General features: G+C 49.3%; 1 protein-coding gene and 1 long non-coding RNA gene across 3 annotated transcripts in view; one reads left to right on the plus strand and one right to left on the minus strand.

Moving 5' to 3' along the window:
• APOC3 (apolipoprotein C3) overlaps positions 1–22,366 on the minus strand; it is a 298,571-nt gene that overhangs the window by 158,317 nt on the left and 117,888 nt on the right. The window contains exon 1 of one of the 2 annotated variants that reach the window (XM_052697469.1): positions 15,305–15,308. The exons of the other annotated variant lie outside the window; for it this stretch is intronic. The gene's annotated coding sequence lies outside the window, so the exon portion shown is untranslated. Of the gene's footprint in view, positions 1–15,304; positions 15,309–22,366 lie in introns of those variants that run through there. 2 annotated transcript variants of the gene reach the window in all.
• Positions 6,345–9,079, plus strand: LOC128087658 (uncharacterized). Its single transcript, XR_008209933.1, has 2 exons — positions 6,345–6,401; positions 8,552–9,079. It is a non-coding gene; the product is annotated as an uncharacterized LOC128087658 (long non-coding RNA).

The raw sequence follows: 22,366 nt of genomic DNA on the forward strand, positions 1-22,366 counted from the left end.
ATGCTGTCTGTGGCTGGCGCCATACAAATGTCTCAGTCGAGTTGTTTTCCTCACCTCAGCTCAAGCATAAATCGAGGCAGAAATTCAGCCCCTGGGCCTGGCCTTGCTTTGCTGTACAGTCACTTCAAGCAGCAATCTGAGTGTGCAAAGGGGGCAGTGGATCGTCCTCGCCCCTGCTGTGCTCCTGCCCCATGCGGAGTTCAGGTGTGGGTGCAGCACCAGCATCCATCCGATGCACCTGCTGGGCAAACAAGGGGATGCTTATTAAAGCAGCAAAACCCTTCCTTAAGTGCAGGAACCCAAGGGGAGCAACAGGCAGTGCCCCTCTTTGCAGAGGTTTGCCAAAAGGAAAAAAAAACCAACAAAAACAACACAACAAAGCACAAGCGTGTGTACAAATGGAAAAAGAAATAAGAGAATTTGTGGAGCTCATCGTCTGGGCACAGCAGAGCAAATGGCATGTTTTATTCAGCAAGGAGCAGCTGCAATACCTGGAGCAGAAATTCAACTTGTTGAGGCCTAATCTAGGTAGATCACTGAAGCTTTGGAGAGTCTAAACAGCCAGAGAGCAGCAGATCTCTCCTTTGTTGCAAGCAATATGCTCCTGCAGAGCAAGCTGCCCTCCTGTGCTCACTGCTCCCAGCATCAGAAGAACACACAGATGCTGCCCTGAGACATGGACATCCACGGTGCTGGGGCCCCTCAGGCACGCTGGGGCTGTCACCTCCACCACCTGCTCTTCACTGCTCCAAGCCCCCCTCCCCCCAAATGCCTCCTTTGGTCAAAAAAGGGGTGAGCTAAGTGGGAGATACTCGAGGCTGAGTTCTGTAGAGATGGGAGAGGGATGGATAAATGCTGAGTGCAATCGCCTGCAGTGATCTGGGACAGGGAACACAGCCTGCCCTTTGCCCATACCTTCCCCACTTCCCTGTGGGTTCTCAGGAGCTGAGGGATTCCCCTCCAGAAGAGCACATCAACAAAGGGATTCCACTTCCTCCTCACCCAGCTGTGACCCCCAGAGCATCCCTCAGTGCCATCCTCCTCCATGCAGCCTAGCAGGGCCATCCTCTCGCTTCTTCTCCATCTCCCCAAGCACTGACAACTCTGTTCTGAGCCGTCTCTTCAATATTTCATATGAAGCACGCACAAAGCCTGGAGTTTCTCTTAGAAATTTCTCTATTTTTAAGCCACATTTGGTTCAGACAGGGTGGGGCACGCACCGCTCTAAGCCGGGAGTTTTGGGATGTGGGAGCAGCCTCAGTGTCTGGGCATCCCTCCAGTTTCATCCCACTGTTTGGACTTCCCCCCTCCCTCCTTCTCCTCCCAGTTTCATCTCACTGTTTGGGCATCCCCCCAGCTTCATCTCTCCCTCCGCTGCTGCACATGGGGACAGCAGTGTCCTTGCAGGGGGCTTTGGGACACTGCTCAGCAGAGAGGGGCTCTTCGGCAAATGGCTCCCAGCATGAGAAATGATTTAGGGGAGATGGCTTGGAAGTCAGGATGATTAATGTGCGTGACTTCTCTGGCACACTGGAAATGATAAATCAAAAAGGAATGGGGAAGCAGTGCATAAATTCAGAGGGTGTCTGCTCAGAGCTGTTAGGGGGAGCACGAGGCTCAGCCTGGCTCTCAGCACAGTGCCATGCTGTGGGTGCATGGGGCTGCCCAGCCCTAATGGGAGTGGAGCACTGCACTGGGAAAGTTCTGGAGCTGCTTCTGAGCATCTCCCAGCAAACCCAGGAACAGCCCTGGAAGATTAAGGAAGCAAAAGGCCCTTATGTCTAGAAAAAGAGAGAAGCAGAGGGGAAAGATTTTATTACTAAAATGTGCCAGAGAGACTCCTTAATAATGTCATTCATCTTTCTGTCAAATACGTCACACTAATGTAGTGAAAAGGAACTTTGAGAAGATGAATTAAGACTTAAATACATTAAAATGACTTAAGGAATATTTAAATACAATACAATTATTTATTTATTTATTTATTTTGGTAGGCTCATTCCATGCAGAAGTCTGTCTGACATTTCACAGGACAGCACAAAGCTGTGAAGTGCGCGTGCAGCTGTGCATAAGCAATGCCACTTCTAATAGAGGCAAGCCTTAAATCAGTCTTTTCTTTGGAGCAGAGATAAGCGGGATGCAATTAGCTGGCATGGAACTGGCGCCAGGAGTGAACATAAGAACTGAATTCCCCTGCAAATCTGCAGCATCCCCACTGCCCCTCGCAAGCTGCAGGGAGCATGGAGAGGGAGGGATTGTGCTTTGGCATTGGCTGCTTTTAAATTCCAGTCTGCTGGTAACCTTCACCTGCACACTTCCACCTGCTGCTTCCTCCAAAGGGATGTGCATTAACAAGGACATGTTTATTTTACTGTGCAAAAAATACACCGCCACTCTTTGCTATGGTTGCAGGAAGAGGGACAGCTTCGTTTGGGAGTTCTGAGCATGGTGGGCACAGGGTGACAGAGCTGTGCCAGCATAGCCGGGACAGGGGATGGCCACCACTGGGCAAAGAATGGCACAGAGATCAGTGCAGTGATATGCAATGAGCCCTCTCCATGCTTGGATGCCAGCTCCAAGCCTGCTAACCGCACTGCAAGGGAGCACTGAGGACACATTGAGACCCCCCCTCCTCTCACAGCACCACGTCCGTTCTGCCTCTGAATGAATAAATCTGGAAGAAAAAAAAAAAAAAAAAAAAGAAAAGAGAGAGGAGGAACAAGAAAAAAAAATAAGAGAGAGAAAAAAAAGAAAACTGCCTGGAGCTGTGTCTTGTTCTGCAATGTTAGGACTAAAAATAGCTCGGCAGAGACTTTCTGCCTATCGGTGCCGCGAGTGGAGCAGACGCCTCTCCTCCCTCTCAGAGGAGCAGAAGTCTCTGCTTGTGCCTATTTATTTATTTATCTCATGGCAAGGGTCTCGGTTTACTTTCGGTTGGTTTTTGCTTCTCAACCCTAAGTGCTTCATCAGAGAGAAGGCGCAGAAGAACGGCGAGAGTAATTCAGCTGCTAGGAAGGAATAAAAGAAGGGGAGCGCTGCCAAAGAGCTGAAGTCGGTCAATGCGGGATGCGCCGTGCTGCAAAAATTGAACTTTCCTTCTGCCATACAGCGGCCTTTGAAAGCATTCAATTATCTCCCCGCGCCTATAGAAAATGTTGGAATTGCTTCCCAAAGTCTTTAAAGGCTCTGTCTCTGTGTAAAAGGTGCGCGGCAGCTCCGCGGCGGAGGAAATTAAAAACCCTCGACAACAATCTGTTTGTTTACCTGCGGAGCAGCGAGGGAGCCGGGTTCATCTGGAAACATCCTTGTCTGTGTCTGTGCTTGCTGCTGGCCGAGCAAGGAGCACTGCTGCACTGAGGGCATCATCTGAGGGCTCGTGGAGGGGAGGAGCAGGTGGATGAAGTGTGAGTCCTGCATCACCAGGCAAAGGGAGCAAAGGGCAGTGTGCAGCTGATGGAGCATGGAGAAGTTTCCCTGTCACAGAACCATAGAATGGCGCTGGTTGGAGGGCAGCTCAAAGCCCACCCAGTGCCACCCCCGGCCGTGGGCAGGGCTGCCCCCCACCAGCTCAGGCTGCCCAGGGCCCCATCCCACCTGGCCTGGAGTGCCTGCAGGGATGGGGCACCCACAGCTCTCTGGGCAGCAGCGCCAGCGCCTCACCGCCCTGACCAAAGGATTGCTTCCTCACAGCTAACCTACTTTAGCTTAGTTTAACATCAGCTCTCATGAAGTGTAAAGCCATCCTCCCTAGTCCTCTCACTATCACAAAGCGCCGCTCCCCCTCCTGCTTGTAAGCTCCCTTCAGATACTGGCAGACCACAATGAGGTCTCCCCACAGCCTTCTCTTCTCCAGGCTGAAAAAGCCCAATGCTCAAGGAGTTCTCCTTGTCTTTGTCCTTGGGATTGCTCCAACCCAAATGCAGCACCTTGCACCTGGCCTTCTTAAACATCGTCAGGTTCTCTCATGCCACTTTTTGAGCCTGTCCAGGTCCCTGAGAATGATGTTCCTCCCTTCTCTTCTTTGAACTGCACCTCTCAGCTCAGTGTCTTCACCTGGCACGTCAGCAGCTTGCAGAATTACGGCCATCAGAGGTCACTGGGTTAAATGTAGCTGGATTTAGAGGAGATGCGTAATGTTATGATCGATAATAACGTTTGTAACCGCACATGGAAGTCAGGGCTAATCAGCCCTCACACCGTAGGTGACCAGCTAATGGTTGTGCAGGTCAGGAAGGGTCCCTCTGCCATGCAGGGCTGTGCAGTGACAATGGACGCAGGCAGTGTCACCTCCCTCCGAAGGGCAGGACGCTGCTGGGGTGAGATGTCCCCTAACAGAGCTGTGCACCCACCATGCCATAATGTAATTAAACCCAATGCCAGCCACCCTTGATTCAAAGCCACCTCGGGAGAGCTGCAAGGCAATGAATCGCAGCCTCTGACCCAGTGAGGTATGCATGGGGTTCCAGCCTGCCTAGCTGGGGCAGCAATGTGACACTGCCAGAACCCCAGCTCTGCAAGGAAGCCAGAAACCAAGGAATGTCCTCCTGCTCTGAGACCAATCCCAAACTGGTGGGCAGCTGTCCCTTCCCCATCGCAGGAGGCAGCTTGGTGCCCCAGGTATCCCCATGGCTCCCAGTTCCCAAACCCATCAGAAAAGCATTTTCTTGGCTGGCCTCCCTGTCCCTAATGCTCGGCTGATATCACGACGGCAAATTGAGGGCGCAGAAATTTCAATGCAGCAGAGGCACACAGCACTGCTCTCAGCCTGGGTGACCTTCTTGCTGTCAGAAAACGCATCCTTTCTGCGAGTCTTCTGGCTGCAAACATCCCCCACAGCCAGCTTAAACGAGACGAGAGGCTTTCTCTGTACGGATCATGTCGTTAGGGCAAACTGCTTTTCTAAGATCACAATTCTCCAACTATTAAACTGCAGGTGCAGTAACTCCAGCTTTGTCTCCTCTCCTGGAGCTGGCTATTACCGAGCGCGCTCATTATTATACTGTGCAGAAATCCCTCTGAGTTATTCCAACATATAATACATGTCAAAATGCAGTGGTACCCCGTTGCCACGCTGCATGCATATTTATGGTGCATCATCCCAGGGTGGGCAGAGCAGTGCTGGGCAAGGACTTGCAAACATCGCCCTTCTGCACCGTCAGTCTGCCCCACTTTCTTGTTGCTGTCTTATCTTTAGATGCATTCTCATGCCTGAAATGCAAGCTGATGAGTGAACAGATGTGACAAATAACGGGTGTATAATTGGTGTAACTTGTCAGAGGCATTCTGCTTGTGTGTGCTGCAGTCATGCTGCATTTTAGACTACCCTGATCTCCGACTTCTGTCTATACAGTGAGGATCTGAGCACACATCCGCATACAACTGCATGGAGAAAGAGAGTGAGAGCTCACACTCGTCTTTCAGCTGCTAATCAGGATGTGTTATCCCCCTGCCAGCTGAAGTTTGGGACAACATGACAGAACGCACCCATACAACATCATTTAAAGGCATCCTGCTGAGTTTAGATTTGATGCCCACTGTTTGCTGGAATGCAATCCAATACTTGGTGAAAAGCTAGCAGATTAGACACTATCTGAAAGCAAATGATTTGCAGTAGCCACAAACAGCTCCCTGAAAATCAGTTTTTAAAGTGGATCTAGGGAGGGAACACCAATGCCTGCAGATCTCCTGGTCCTGGGCTGGGAACCACACACCTAACCTGCCCAGGGCTCCCATCTCTCTCCTCTCTTTCTCTTTAGCACAAACCCATTACTACATGTGATATATTTTTGGTCAACCTCAGATAAGTTTTCCCCTTTGCCTTTATTTTATGTCCTCTGCAGGATTTCATGAGCTTCAGAATATTTGGCTTTTTTTTTTTTTTTTTCCCTATGATGCGCTTTATGAGATTTTAATTATTATTGTTTATTATTATTGTGTTTTAATTGTCTGCTCAGGCCCCTCTGCACCCTTCAGTGAGCAACTTATAAAAAACATTATTTTTATTATTACTATTATTTGCACAGCTTTCTCACATCCTTCACATCTCCCCTCTGCCCCTTTACTTTTTTACAGGCCTAGCTGACATCCCTTTATGCCTCCTCATAAGTCAGACCCCCAGAACCCTCTTCTCTGTGTTCCCACTGGATTTTGATGCTCTTTTGTTCTTCTTTTTAGGGAAGAGCTGCAGGGCCAGGCTGAGCAAGGAGCAGAGCCCTGCACACGAGTGGGAGCACAGGCAGCACTCAGACACTGGGAGCAGCTGTGGGTGATGAGTGAGGTGTGAACAGAGAGGTGGTCCTGGAGATAAATAGGGGATTGGGGGCCCTTTCTCCCCTTGGGTTTGTCTATTCTGCAGGTGTTGCTGAGGTGCTGAGTGCCCCAGGAGCAAGTGGAGCCCCCAGGTAGGGAAGGGGAGCATGGCTGGGGGCACAAGGGGGGAATGTTTCTTTTTGCAGAGTGTTGGCATGTGCTAGGAGGCACTGAGCTGCCTGGCAATGTGGTCAGGTTGCTTCAGAAGCTTGTGGTTTGGTGGTGCAGAGCTGTGCTGGTATCAGCACTGCCCAGGCTGGGCACCACATACAGTGCATGTTCTGTGCATTGCTCCTCTTCCTCAGGCTCCATGGGAGCACATGTCCACCTGCAGGTGTGTTTTAGGTGCAGCTTTGTGCTGGAGGCTGTCCCCAGGTGAGCAGTGTTATTGAATCCCTATGGCCAGAGGCTCTCTAGTCTGGGCTGCAGTGCTGTGGAATCGCAGCTCTGTGGCAGAGCTTTGATGTGCTCCAAGTGAAAGAAGTACATTGGGAAGGGTGCAAGGAGCCTGAGGAGGTGCATGTGGGTTGGTGTGCAGCAGGAGTGCATGCGCTTAGCTGCCCTCTGGTTGGGGAGCAGCAGCCAGCAGAGCCTGAGTTCGTTCTTCCTTTGTGCTCACTCAATGAATTTCTCTGCTAATGAGTTTGTTGGCAGAAATGACTGCATGGGCAGCAGTTCTGATGTCAGCACCTGCTAGAAATGAATTTGAAGCTCAGAAAGGGGAAGGGTTCTGACCATGGCTGGAGGTGCGCCCAGGAGAGCCGCGGTGTCCAGTGCCAGAATCCCCACCCTGGGTCAGCTGTGCCACCAATGGGGCAAAGACACCAGGGAAAGCGATCAAGTTTTGCTTACTGACAACTGGAAAAGGAAAATAGCGGGGAAAGCGCACATTATTGTTTGCTAGATATCGTTTGCTGAGCTCTACTTTTGTTCTTTTATCGGAGGGCTAACCTGTGATAAGCGTGCGCTCCCTCTGCTATCTGCAGCAGCCAGAGCAGATTCATTTCCCTCCAAGCACAGGACTTGGTGCTGGTAGCTCTAATGAGGAGGAAGGCAAATCCAGCCAGGCGAGCACGCGTCTATTACACCTCTCTCAAAGAGAAGGTTTTTAGAGCTGGATTAAAGGGGTTTGTGGGAAGAAAGTCTTTGGGATTGGAGCTACAAACAGCTTTTTGAGCAAAACAAAAGCATTCATTTCTAAACCCCAAACTGTTTCATTAAACATGTTTGGGCTTTGTTTGTTGGTGTCGCAAGTGATAGGTTTGTATGGGCCTGAAAATTGAGGACTTCGAAGTGTTCCATCTTGGACTTCCAATGAAAAAGCAAATCCTATTCAAAGGTGATATGGAAGAATGAGAACAATTAAAAATTTATTTCCTTGGAGAAAAAAAGATTATAACTATTGAAGATAGAAGTTCATGTGTACATTCTCGGGTAAACTTCTCTCTGCTTTAAAGGTGTAAGATCTCTTCTGGTCTGAATAGAATAGCACAGGGGTCCTTTTGTGCCATTTGAAGCTGGGGAGGGAAGTCCGTCTGGGGAAGCAGCAGTGCTTTGCTAACGCCTGACATTTGAGGCAATCTGCCCTTTTCCAAAGGCAAACTCCTTAGAAGTATTTTCATGAGTGATAGAGATAATCAGGCTGAAATCCCAGCTCCCCTGAAATCAATGGACTCTCTTTCAGCGACCTTAATGGGGACAGTGCTTCTTTCCTAATCTCTGCCAGCAATGAATTAGCAGCAATGCAGGGCAGAGCTGCCAGGGGATGGGATCATGGCAATGCCACCGCTGCTCGTCCTCAGCCCTTCTGCAAGGAGCGTAAGGGGAAAAAGTGGGGAGATGGACTGGGGACAGAACAGAACACACTGCATTGTGTATAGCTGATGGGTAACCAGCGTGGCTTTGTAGCTCTGTAGTTGTGTTCTGTGGGGCTGCACTGTAGCCATGAATGCATACAGGAGGAGCTGCTTCTGGGGATGCTTCACAGCTGCCCTGTATCCATCATTAATGATGGACCCAAAACCCAGGGTTGGTATCCTGGCTGGACCTGGGAGGCTGGCAATCCCCCCACCCAGCTGCCATGCTCTGCCCGGGGAGGGATGAGCCAGCATGCTCTGACTGCTCACAGAGCCTTTGTAGCTGCCTGGTGGGGACGTGTAAACAGAAAGCTCTCCTGTGGCCCATTCCTAGGGGGGATTTTTGAGCTCTGTTGATAAAAAAGCAATGTCTTTCATCCACACAGGCAGTGATTATACTCCAACTGCTGAGAATCCCCTTGCCAAGGGGAACAGGATCCCTGCCCCACTGCGGCCAGGCAAAAATCTTTCTTCTATGTGGCACATCCTCTGGTTTTCATCCTGTTTCCAAGGGACAACAATCTGCAGAGCATAAGGTCGCTCTCAGCTCCCATTCAGAGGAGAGGCATGAAGAGGAAATGTATAGTGGTGCTGTGCTTTGTTCTCCTCCAAGCCCAGGCTGAAGTCCAGGCTGCCTTGGCTGCTGCCATGCAAAGCTTGCAGCTACCACTGCTTCCTGTGCCCGGAGCTCAATGCAGCAGAGAGCAGTGCTGGGGTCTGGGCTGTGCAGCATGGCCAGAGTGTGCATTGATCCTGCTAACAAAGGGAGCGCATTTAGAACAACGCAAAACTAAGCAGCCCTTTGTAAAGCGAAAGCAGCTGGCTCAACTAATTAAATGTTAAAAATACCAGCAAGATGAGCATACCAGAAAATAAACAGGCGTCACAGCCAGGATGGAAAGTGTTGGAAATGATCTATGCGTTTTGCTGTCCCTCTGTGTGCTTGTTTATATGGATGCTGGCAGTGGTGTGGCCACGCACTCGTGTGTTTGTGTGCATATGAGTTTCCATATTGATGTTTGCAGGGTTGTGCACATAGACTGGTAGGATGGTTTGGGTGGAAGGGAGCTGAAGGCCGCCTGGTGCCGCTCCCTGCAGCGCACAGGGACACCCACAGCTCAGCAGTGCTCACAGCCCCGTCCAGCCTGACCTTGGCTGTCTGCAGGGATGGGGCACCACCGCCTCTCTGGGCAACCTGTGCAGTGCCTCATATCATCTGATGTCTTCTGTGTCTCTGTTTGATTATGCATCTGCCTTAGGGATGCAGGATGCTTGCTTCCTGAGCCCACTGTGGCTGCTGTGTGCCCCCCGGGTGCCCTTGCTCGTGGCACTGCTGCCCACAGGCACGTCGGTCCCAGCTGCATCTGCCAGAAGGCATTTCCATTAGGCTTTGTTTAATGGCCTGGGGTGGGGGGGAGTGAGGGGGGTAAATATTTGCTGGCAGTGGTTTTGCAAATCGCCACTTTGCAGGGAGGAAATAAGAGCCATCCATTTGTGCTAGCACTATTAAAGATTTTCTATAAAGTGCCTACATTTCCAGTACAGCTGAATGAATTTCATTGCAGAAAACTGTTAGGGCAGAGAAGCACGGTGGAGGAAAATATCATATACAATGATTCACAAACACATAAAAATACCCTTCCCAGCTTGTCTGTTTCTCCACCACACAGCAAACACCTTATGACTCATTCTCAAACGTATGGGCGCATTTGGAAATGAAAGTTGGGTTTGAACATTAGTTGTTAAGACCTGGGATTAGTTCACTTGTCTACTTAGCTTCTAAAAGCCAGTATGCTAAGTCAGCCTAAAACACATTTTGAGGCTGTCTTGGTCACTAAACAGCTTTAACAGCCGCAGTGTTTTTCTACCTCAATGTTTTTTAATTTATTTTCCAGCTAAACACTGAAACAAAGCTTAATTCCTTGCATTGAATTAACTAGATATCTGAGTGCTGGTAGGGAAAGGAAATCAACATTTGTCTTGGCAAGCACATTTAACTTCCAGGGTCGTAGTTCTTCCTGCAGACAAGCTGGCAATGTTTAGATGTGAAAGTGAAGAGATGGAGGGTATCCATGGGGTGAGTGCAGTTGGGATGCCATCAGCTGGGAGTGGTGACCATCAAGGCATCAGAGCTATAAGGAGCCTCTGGTATGGTCTGTAACCAGGCATTAATGTGGCAGTTCTTATAAACACATCACCTCCCACCTTGGATGGGTTGTTAAAGGGAAGTTGTAGCAGCTATTCTGCTGCCTGTCACGCATGAAGGCAATACTGTGTAATGATGGCTGCAAAGCTGTAATGTAATTAATGTGTTAGTTGGCCAGGAGCATGTTGGTCTGCCCCCGTAGCAAGTCATTTTTAGCAAAGTTTGAAACTGGCTCTTCCCAAAGCTGGGGATTATGCACTTCTTCGTGTTGCTGGATGCTCTTCAGCCTTTTCCTTTGCAGTTGTAGCCTTGGCACTACTGGGCTCAGTCCCTGCCAGCAGCTGTGTTTGGATGTGTGGGGGAGAGGCACGGTGTGGTGGCACAAGGAGACCTGTGTAGGAAACCAGCTCCAACAGATGCCACTTAATTCACAGCTTCAACAGAAGTTCAGGAAAGCTTGCTAACTGGCACTGCAGCTACGTGTGAGGCTGCAGCATCATCTCCTTGCGCTGCCAATGGGTAAAAGCAGCACAGCTGTGCTTACTGCTGCTCCTGTGTGTGTTTAGTCTCATTTAATGACAGTGTGGGGCATTTTGGTACAAACACATGGATGACGTGACCACATTTCCATGATTACTCAGCTAACCGGTTGCTGCACCTAGTACAGCACGATGCCTGGAAATGCAGTACTGGGCATCCAGGTATGGCTTCTATTAATGCTTTGGTGCCCTCTGAGGTTGGTTTTGTCCTGGACCATAAACAGGGATGGCAGGTGATGGAGGCATCTCTCTTGCATAAGCCAACAGCCAGCAGTGCAGTGCTGGGGGGGTCAGAGAGAGCCGTAGGCCAGGGCAGCGCTTTCTCTGAATAATTTCACAGGACCTTTGTGAGAAGCACAAGCAGCTTGTGGGCAAAGAATCAAAATTCATAGAATAAATTATACGTGTTGAATTATTTGCCCAGCTTTGCTGATTATCTGCAGTTAGAAAAAAAGTTGGAGAGAGCTGAGCTCCTCTATGTATAAACAACATACGGGGGCCTTCAGTTGGATGAATGCTTGTTTTTTGGAGGAGAGAAGCTGCAGCCCTGGGGAGATGGGCTTTGTTTGGGCACCACAGTGTGGGATCCAGCACGTGCTCCCCTCCCTGGGCTATAGAGTGTGTTCATGGCATGGAGAGGCTTCACCCCAACATTAAGGCTGAGCGCTGCCTCTTAGAGAGGAATTGCAGTCCGACCATATATGTGAACATTAAGCTGTAGTTAACAGCTCAGTATGGTTTACCATGACATTACTTGGCTATCTACAGGTGTGATGATGTTCCTATGTGCAAAATGGATTTACTGTTTATTAACTGAATGAAATGAGGTTTATGACATTATCTATACTGTTATGGACCACTTAATGTCATAAACAGCTCAGCATCACAGAGGCACTCCAATCACTGAGTGCTGCTTTTCAGCCCCACTGACCAGCAGTAGAGCCAACCTCCTTCCTAAGGCTGCAGGAGAGTGGCAGAGACCCATGGCAGTGAAGTGGGGCACTCTGAGGTACCAAAGGTTGACTTGCATGTTTCCAATTCAGCTTTGAGGAACAAGGATGATCAGCGAATCCGTTGGTTTGCAACCGCTGAACATGAGCCTATATATCCAGGTGTTGCTCCCAGCTCCATATGAGATGCTTTGTGTGCTTTGAGTTCAGTCAGGAGCATGCCCAGGATTTTCAGCCCTGTGATGTCACGAGATACAGTGGTATTCATCGTGTGTTTGACCAAACTTTAACTCATGCTAAAGAAGAGCAGCATGTGGTGGGTCAGCCTACTGAGGGTGTTTTATCGAACCCAATGATGAATCGCAACTTGATGACTTCCTCTACATCAATGGAGCTGAACTGGCTTGGGGAAACTGTTTGATTTAAGAAGAATAGGCCTAATTTTGGAAGTGCTTCACACCCATCAATCTAAGTGAAATTCATTTGTCTGAGGCACAGCTGATATGTCTCCCATTTACATAGTATTAAGTGCCTCGAAGTCCTTGATATATTGAAACTCACAGCGGGGGGGGGAGGGCTAGCATTGCCACCCCCCTTTCACAGATGGAGAAAAGAATTCACAGTGTAATCAGATAAGTCACCAAGGAGGAGCCCACCCCAAAACCAAAGGGTTCGCAGCGCAGCTCTGGCAGCTTTAACGGGGAAATCTCACACGTGGAATCCTGAAAAATGTATTTGTGGAGAGGTTTTTGTGGAGAGCCAGAGCAGACAAAGCAGCTGAGCGTATGTGTGGGCACGGCATAGAGCAGGAGAATGGGCAGAAGGAGTCCTGAAAGTATTGTCTGACTCTGATTTAACGTGATTTTATGAAGTGTTTGGAATCGTGTCTGAAAGGCAGTGTTGGAAGGCAGACTGGGAATCACAGCGGTGTCTGATGGAAGAGATATTTAGAGGGAAGAGACATATGGCATCTTAAATAAAAAGAACCTACTCAGTGGTTAATCTCCACTTGAAAAACATCCAGGACAGACTCGTCCATCTAGCATCGCACACCCCGCCATGCAGCCTGCTGTCCAATGATGCAGACGCTGCAGTTAATGCCGTGGCTTTCTTCTGCCCCTACCTGGGTTGGCCAGCTCCTCCATCGGATAGACCAGTGTGAAGCCTCACTACTGCTCTCTGTATGCTGCAGGTTATGGTCCAGTGTGAGATAAACAATGCTGTGGCTGAGTGATGAGGTAGGGCTTAGTTTTTACGCTTCCTCCCACCCAAGAGCTGAAATACTGAGTGATGAGTATTGATGGATGTGCACCGGGGGTCTGAGGTGAGCATGTTTGCTAATGGTGCCTGGGCTGTGAGCAGGAGGGGGCAGGAAGGCACGCACCTACCCCCAGGGAGCAGTGGTTGGGTTGAGGGAGAGGAAGGAGGAGAGGAAGCAACGGCAGTGTTCTGGGCTTTGCAAAGCACCCTGACTTCTCACAAGCTGCTGTTTTGCAAAGAAGAAGCAAGGTCACACCAAGGAGGAATTCCTGGTTGGGCTTTAAGGAGTAGAGTTGGGGAATCTCAGGAATCGGGGCTCCCCGCCTCCCCCTGCTCTTGCAGAGAAGCCACCCTAGTGCAGAGAATGATAATGGGGAGGGGGCACTCAGCCAACAGCCTCAGCCTCCTTCACAGCCCTGAAAGCTGAAGTAGTCTGGAAAAACAAGTGCCTCCTTCCCGCAACCCTCTGTGGGCACTTAGGACAATGATGAAATATTCTAGCAATCACTTAATGTTTATTTAATGCCAAAACTATCCCAGCCACTTTATAAACAAGCATGAGTAATGGGAGAGAGAGGGGAGCAGAAGTTTCTTTCTCTTCCTCTCAGATCTTCTGAGTATGCAGTTCTGCCTTGATTTATCCTTGTTGCAACCTTATTGACTTACTGGGGATGTAAATCAAGCAAACCAACACTTTACCCGGAATTCCAGTTATTTATACAGAGATTGAAAGGATATAATTACAGCTGCTAAATACGGCCAGGCAGAGAAGAGAGACACAGGTGTCCATGCGTCTTGGAGATTAGGGATGGAAAAGTCCACTCTGGCACCCTGCCCATCTCTGCGGATTAGAGCATTGCTTCTGCTCTGTGAGAGAGGATGCGGGAGCAGCAACCCTGGGCTGACACACAGAGCCTGGATACAATCAGAGCTTGGCAGTCCGTCCATCAGACTTCTGGAAAGGGCCTTGCAGTGACTCTATCATTCTCCATCTTGTACACTGAGTCGGCTCTGAGATGAGTTGAGGAGAGAGGCAACAGATAACTCCTACGTGTGGCTCCTTTCACATCTCAGATGGTGTTTCTTGTCTGGGATGCAAGCACCCTGCTCACGCTATCAGTGGTCTGTGATATGCTGGCACGGATGGCTGCGCTCCTGTCAGTGAGGTGCTGGTGTTGTGCAAGACATTGCTGCTAATGCAGCACCTCCATAGCTCCGGATCTGTCCCAGGTGACCTTGCCTTAAGGCAACATACCCGTAAATCCTGCTCCTCCTACACACATCCTCATAGCATTGAGTGCTGACCGCTGATGGCATTGCCCCTCCGATGTGATCTCAGGTCACTGTGGGTTGCTCCTGCAGTGGGAGCAGGAGAGCAGATGTGGGCCACAAAGATGGTCAGAAGGCTGGAGCACCTCTCCTACGAAGACTGATGAAGTTGGGCTTGTTTCATTTGGAGAAAGCTGCAGAGAGTGCATTGTAGCCTTCCAGAACTTGAAGGAAGCTTACAAGCAGGAGGGAGAGTGACTGTATACATGGTCTGATAGTGACCCGACAAGGGAGAATGGGTTTAAACTGCAAGAGGGGAGATGTGTGTGAGCTGTGAGGAAGCAATTCTTTTGTCAGAGGGCAGTGAGGCGCTGGCCCTGCTGCCCAGAGAGCTGTGGGTGCCCCATCCCTGCAGGCACTCCAGGCCAGGTGAGATGGGGCCCTGGGCAGCCTGAGCTGGTGGGGGGAAGCCCTGCCCACGGCTGGTGCCTTTAAGGCCCCCTCCAACCTGAGTCATTCTGTGAAAATGATATGCTATGATACGATGTTGTCTTCCAGAGGAGGACTGGAGGGGTTAGGGACATGGCAGCAGCTGTGGATGGGCTATTGAAGTGCCTGCGAGATTCATGACATCATCTTCATTAGCTGATTCACTATGGCCACTTGGGAAAAGCTCCTGACAAGTGATTCAGGGTCCCAGTGAAAGCATGGTGTGGTCGGAGATGTCTCTGGCCACTGGCGATGTGCTGCCAGCAAACTTTCTTTGCTTCTCTTCGGGTGCTAAATTAGTCTCTCTCCACAGAGCAGCAATCTGCTGTTAATTAAAGAATATCCACGGAGGTGACAACAGCAGCCTGTATGCAGAGTGCAACACAGGAATGCTTCTCCCTCGTCGTGGCTCCGTGCTGGTGGCTCTCCCCAAGCAGAGCCTGTGGCTGGGCTGTGTGGGGACATGCGGGCAGCCACGCGTTCTGCCCACGCTGCTGCTGCCCACGTCACCAGGATGGCACATTAAAATAAAACTGTTACATGCTCGAAGGGATTTCAGCTATGGATGAGATGGTGGGAAAGAGATTAATGGCGTTCCTTCTCCCCCTGGTACCGGCTTGACTGGCAGCTTGGGTAAAGAAGAGCCCACTCTAAATGCTCCCAGGGGCCCTGGGAGGAACTCATTACATCTAGACTGGCAGTAGCTGGCGGTTCTGCTTTGTGAGCTGTGAAACTAATGTTTATCCACCACTCAGTTAGTCTCAGTGCCATTTAAGGAGTTGGGGGTATTAAGTGGGAGGAATGAGAAGGGTCTCACCTGGCATGCAGCTAAGCTGGACCTCTGGGAGGAGAGGAGAGTGGGGCCAGTGTGAGCATCGCAATGGGAGGAGGTGAGCTGGGACCAATGTCATCCATGCTCTTGCTATGCCCCATGGCCCCTCTCCCACTGATGCTACAGCAAGGTTTGTCTGCCTCTGACAATGCCCCTGCATAGCCCCACTGCCAAACTGGCCTTCAGCTCAAGGCAGTCACTGATGTTTCACGTGTAAGTTGCCACTTACTTTAAGAGCATCCTTCTGATCCCTTGGAATCTCTTTTTTTCTCCCAGCATTTGTAGTCATCTCCATGTCTTCCTCCCTCTGGCAGCTGCAGGGGCAGCAGCGCCATGCACCCCAAAGCACAGCATCGTGGCGTGGTCGTGGGACTGGGCATGCAACAGTGACAGAAGCTGAAGCTAAATCCCCAGGATGGGACAGGACATGAGGACACAGCACGAAGGAGATCTCATGGTGGGGTGACCTGGGTGTGATTTCAGGGGGTACGACGTTCCTATGTGCTATGATACAGACTTCCAAAATGCCCTTCTAGGACCCAAAGAGGAAAAACATCCAAAGTTTATAAATGTCAAGAAGGAAAGGAAGTGAGGATAACTAAATAGAAAGAGCATAACATCGCCTTTAAGGCTACAAATGCAGGGTGCCGGACATGGCCTGAAAGCTGTCCCATGGATCTCACCTTCCCACTCCCCAAAGAGGTCTCTGCAGCTGTGACTGATGGCTGTTAGCAAGGCATCTCCCTGCAGGATGGGGGTTGGAGCAGGTTTCCAGAAGTGACTGCAGCTTCTGGGGATGGGAGCTGTGACAGGAAGCAGCAGAAGAGCCAAGCTGTGAGCCTGAGCATTGGATTTTAGGTTATTTCCAAATGTTTTAAATAAGAAAAAAAAAAAAATTGGCCCCCTACTGGCTTCTTTCTTAATCATCCTCAGCTGGCAAATACAAAGCAATGTTCCCGTTGTTACCGTTTTAGAAGCAGTAGGGAGAGGGTTGCTGCGTGCCATACATCCTGTGTAATTACAGGGGCTGGCTGGAAATCTTCCACCTAAACGTTTTCTCACTATAGAAAGGGATATCATCAAAAGTGCAAGTCTGCATGGGAAAGTGGAGGTGAAGAAACCTGACATTTCCAAGTCACAAATGTCTTCCCATTCCATTCCATGGGAAATGTCACTGTTTAGTTTTCCATTGTACTTCATGGGAGGGGGGGGAAACCCAGACTGAAATATCTGCATCTGCTATGGGAAGGAGATGCTGATTTTTCAAAAGGAAATTGCATCGCAGAAATAGTTTAAAACCAAAAATAAATCCAGGGTTGTCAGAGTCTTCAGTATCTGTTTTAATTATTACTCTAGTGGGATTTTCTCAGAGATTATATTTCCACAGTGGTAACTGCTCTCATTTTATTTTATAGCCCGGGCTATTTGTTAGCTGTGAACGAGCAGGATCATCATCAAGAGGAGTTCCTGTATTCAGAAGCAGAGATGTTGGCTTTCATCTGCCCCTCAGGGTCCTGCAAAGCCCGTGGGTGTGCTGATGTCAGCAGCTCCTGCGCATGGCATAAAGGTGCTGGAGCGCAGTGCTGCAGCAGAGCATGCAGGCTGCAGGGTTGGTGCTTCATCATACCTGCAGGATTCAGCCCTTGTAAGTGGCACATGGACAGAAATGGGATGCCAGGCGCAGCTCGCTGCAGCGCATCGCCCGCCTCTCTCCAGTCCCGTAATTTTTGTTGGGAAGTTTTACCTTTTTAAATTGTTACATATCATGCATCGTCTGATTAATTATTGCCTCTCTGCGGGGAGGACTAGAGTTTATAGAGCAATATAGCACCAGTGTTAGCTTTATACACCTTCAAAGCCCAGAGGACGTTCAGTGGAGTACTTACGCAATGTTCTGTCGATAATAATGACTCAGCACTTGGCTGGTCTGGGGTCTATCAGAAGTGCTTTATTAACGTGGGCTGCTACATGCACCATGCAGAGCAGTGCGTGTGGGGCAAGCTTAGATTGCTGACCTGTCCTTCAGCACCAGGAATGCAGAAATAACCACAATAAAACTCCCTTTACAGCCACATCTCTCAGTCAGCTGTGAGAGCCCTCTCCCTGAAGAAGTGTTCCCTTCCAGCAAACGATATTAGGAAGGTTGTAGAAGTGATTGGGGAAGGTACTGCAGCAGGACTAACAGCAATGAAATGCAGTTGAACATTTCCAGCGCTGAGTAAACCATATGTCTTCATAATTTGATTGTGCCCCAGTCCCTTAGGTGCCTCCCAGCTCTATTGAACACCGATGGAGTTATTTAGAATCATAAATAATATTATCAAAGAGGGTCTACCGGGTAAACAGAGTCAGCGTATAAATTGTTGGAGTGTGCTATTGATTGCTGTTAGCTGACTAATGAATTATTCTGTTTAAGGACCCATGGAAATAATGTTCAACATTTTTGAGGCGAGGGCCCTTTGAAGCATTTCCTCCCAGGGCTGCTCAGCTTTGCTGTGTTGGCCACTGCAGCCCTCCCAGCCTGCAGCCAGGGACTGCACCGAGCCCATGCAGTACGGTGGCCTGGGCTGGGGTGGGCAGGGAGATGTTTATTGAAGGTGGCAACTTGTCCTGGGCAATTCACCAAAAGATTTCCTAACCCTCGATCCTACTGCATTCATCTTTTCCTCTTTGTTTTTCACCTGCATCCCTCCTCTGCTTCCCCCCGTCTTGCTGTGCAGGTGTTGGTCTATGGCAGTGCAGGGGACTCCCTTGGGTGTTCACCTGGAGCTGCCCTCAGACACTGCTGTAGCACCAAGAGCTGAGCACAGGTCTCCTGTACAGGTGGGAAGGGCTGAGCTTGCTCCAGGAGCCTCCTTCCAACCTATAGAGCTATGGAACCACAAAGCCAGGAAAAGACCACGAAGATCAACTCATCCAACCGTCAACTCATCCCCAGCATGTCCACAAACCGTGTTCATCTGTGCCACATCCCCACAGCTCTTGAACACCTCCAGGGACTCCACCACCTCCGTGGGCAACCTGTGTCAACGACCGCTTTTTTGGAGAAGAATTTTTTTCCTAATATCCAACCTGAACCACCCCTGGTGCAACTTGAGGCCATCACCTCTCATCACTGTTACCTGAGAGAAGAGGCTGGCACCCACCTTGCCCCAACCTCCTTTCAGGGAGTTGCAGGCATTGACAAAGTCTCCTCTGAGCTCCTCTTCTCCTGACTCGCTACCTGAGGTTCCACACTCCCTGCTGGTGGGTTTCCCCATCCACACTGAACCTGGGGACCTCTTCTACCTGTTGCTGCTCCCACTTCCCAGGCTCGCAGCTGTTTGAGTTGTGGCAGACTGGAGCTCTTCCTCAGAGACGCATTAGCTGTCTTAAGCCCTGCCCCAGAACGAGGTGAAATGAGCTCTCCTTTTTAACAGAATTTCCATTTTTTTTCCCCCCCACCTGCATAATACATTCTGTTAAATTTACAGTTTTTCAGTCCCTTTGATGTAAGGCATTCAGAATGCTTCCCGACTGATCTTCCGCAGCGGTGCCTGAAGTGCTAACAGCAATGGTTTGGAATATGGCAGGGAACCAGGAAACAATTATCAGCATTTTAAAGGGAGGGACAGCATTAAGAAAGAGCTCATTTCAAAAGGAATTAAGCCATTAAAATATTTTTCTCCCTTTTGTCCGCTTTTTCAGTGACAAACTCATCAGAAAAGAGGTTACGCTGGCACATCCCTGCCTCCCTCCAGGTGAGCTGTCCCACACTGGAGAGAAGTACTCCTAACAGGGGTGGGAAACAGCTGCTCATGGTTCTCCAGTATTCTTCACTTTGATGTAACGTAAACTGCACCTCCATGGCTGACCGCAGCTCAGTGGTCCCCAGCCCACGTTGGAGCCCATCTGAGCCAGTTGTGATGTGAGATGCCAGCATCCCTGCAGCCCTGAGCTCAGAATCCTACAGAGCTCCTTTTCGCACCCCCATCACCGTTTGATTGGTAGAAAATGAAAATATGCCTTAAAAGTTTCTAATTTTGTGCAATTTTCCCTTTGTGTTTTCCTTTGTGGTTTCAGAGCCTTTCAATTCTGCCTTCTCAGAAATGCCCGTGAAATGACCACTCTGGTACACAAAGCCTTAGTACAGTTGAGAGCTTTGGGGGCAAAGTTTTCTTTATTTGGAAACAAGCCCTCTGCACTCCAGGACTGCACTTGTCTACTAATCATACTGAATGTTTGCACAGAGATTGACCCATTCAGCAGCTTGTAATGAAAACTTCCATCTCAAGTTGCTTTCCATTTAGGAACCGATAATTTACGCATTTCAAACCTTGTTTCCATCTTACATTTGGTATTGAAATGTCATAAGTTATTTAAAGTTGAAAGTAAAGCAAAGTAATACTGTAATTCTGGCTGCCACAAATGCAAAGGTTTGGGGCTTTTGCTTGAGGAAGACGTGTGACACAAATGTGCATTATATGTGGCCCTGTGCTGCAGAGCTCTTGTGACGAAGTGGAGATACGCTGCATCTTGAATGCACTTGGGAGCTTACAAGCAGTTTTCATGTAGAGCATAATTTACTGTTACTAAAAAGCTGAACTGCTGGGATAGCGTTCCTGTGCACCATCCCTCCCCAGGTTAGTGCCTGGATCTGTGCTGTGTGGTTTGCTGTTATTTGGTGCCCACCCAGGGGCACTATGTGGGACGTGTGCCTTCCATGTGCCGCTGCTACCAGAGGAGACTTTTGGGCTCTCAAGATTGGTGCTGCTCTCACCACAGCTCCATTGTTTCAATGCACTGGTTTTCCTTCCCCCCTGCCCTCCCCCAGCTGTGCTTGCTTCACTGTTTTCCTTCGTTGCATCCATTTTCATGGCCCTTTTACAAGCCCAATTACTGAATCCACTTTGTTTCTCTGATACAACAGCACCTCTTTCTCCACTCTCTTTTCTTTCCTTCCTAAAGCTCATGAAGACACTTGGTCATAGCTATTGGTTTAGCATCAGTACGAGAAATCCAAGCATGAGGCTTGAATTTGAGCAAAAATTTGAGCACTGTCGTGTCTTTACCAACAGGCAGGATCAGCCAGAGCCTCAGCTTGGTGTTTCCTCAGAACTACAGTGGGTTTGATCTTTAGAGGCAATTTATTTAGTTAATGAAGATCTTGTGGGTTCCTTGAGGCTGCCCACCACTCCTCATGGGGATGCATGAGTGCTCCATGGGTTCAAGGATAGGAAGGTGTTAAATCAAGCCACACAGGACCTTAATGTCCAGCATAATTCAGACCATTTAATTAGTGTCCCATGCTCGGCATGTTCGATAGTGTTTTCCCCCCAGGGAGAAGCGTACTGGCTCACATATATTGCCTGTTATCTTTCAAGTACTCAGAGCAGAATGCTTTTTCTGTAACCTCATCAAAGGATAAGCTAGGATTCAGATAAGCTTTTCAAGGAGGAAGTCAGGGTGATAATTTTCAGAGACTTCTGAATGTCACCTCCAATTTTCAGCTCCTCGATTGGAGCGGCCGTTTTGGGAAGCCACCCCGCTTCAGATATTGAAATGGGTGACCTGTGGGCTCAGGCCGTCTCAATTCCTGGTCATCCTCAGTCTGGTGGATCCGGAGTTGAAAGTGCTTGAGATTTCTGACTTTATAATAACACGGTTTCTCAGAAGTGCAAATTACAGAGGAATTGGTGCTAAACTCCCTATTAACTATCGAGTCCAAGAAATCCTCAGTGTCCCAAATTACCTGTCACTTTCTCTCTAACACGGCATAATTCTATCGCTTAGAAAAACAGCCGTAATTTGAAATTTCAGTGAAATTTCTAATTGAAGCTGTGGTTGGCATTGCAGGCGTGCTGTCCCTGCTCAGCACGCCTGGGGTGGGCTCCCTCCCCCCATCTGGCCCCAGCCACCAGGGCCAGCAGCTCATCAGGAGGGGTTGGGAAGGTCAGACCTTCTCAAAAGTCACTTATAAATATTTAGATCTGGGTAGAGGAAAACACAGAGCTGCCTCTGCTGCTGCCTTTCTTTTGTGAAAGCCTTCAAATGCAAGCCTTCTGCACCGGCTTTTATTTTCCCTTTATAGACTCACTGCTTTGTGTTTGGCAGCGGGCACAGAGACAGGTCAGTGCCTATAGGAGTGTGGGAGGAGTGTGTAGGTTGAAAGCTGGACACCTAGATGCATGGACAGGCAGGGGATGGCAGCTGGAAGCAATTAAAAGAAGCGCTTGTAATGATGTGTGGGAGACACAGACCTCAGCTCCCAGTCAGGTGAGACTGGGAAATGGTTGTCCCATCTGGCACATCCCACCTCATCACCCTGTCCCCTGTTGAGATTGCACTTCTGCTCTGAACCATGTCAGTCAGGAGAAATTAGCTTAATGGAAAGGCTTTGAATATGGGAAGATGGGCTGTTTTCCATACTGGGAAATGCAGGCAATGGCAGTGACAGCCTTGTAGGAAATTGGGTTCTGATGTCTGTGGGGAGATGTTTTGTTGGGAACAAGAAATGAGTTTTAGCAGCGCTTTCAAGAACGTGTTTTCACCTGTGTCCAAATACAAAGACAAAAAGCAACGACCAAAATGATTTCTTCCTCAAAAAACACCGACTGGAATGGACAGCAAGCACGTAAGTTTGCTTTAGATGTGGGATTTCAGCCTATTTTTGGTTTTATTTGCTCCTCTCTGTGCTCATTGCTGGCTGCCGCTCCTCACACACCAGCACTTCCTTC

The sequence above is a fragment of the Tympanuchus pallidicinctus genome, unplaced genomic scaffold, assembly GCF_026119805.1.
Source record: "Tympanuchus pallidicinctus isolate F22 unplaced genomic scaffold, pur_lepc_1.0 scaffold30, whole genome shotgun sequence".
NCBI classification, from domain to species: domain Eukaryota; kingdom Metazoa; phylum Chordata; class Aves; order Galliformes; family Phasianidae; genus Tympanuchus; species Tympanuchus pallidicinctus.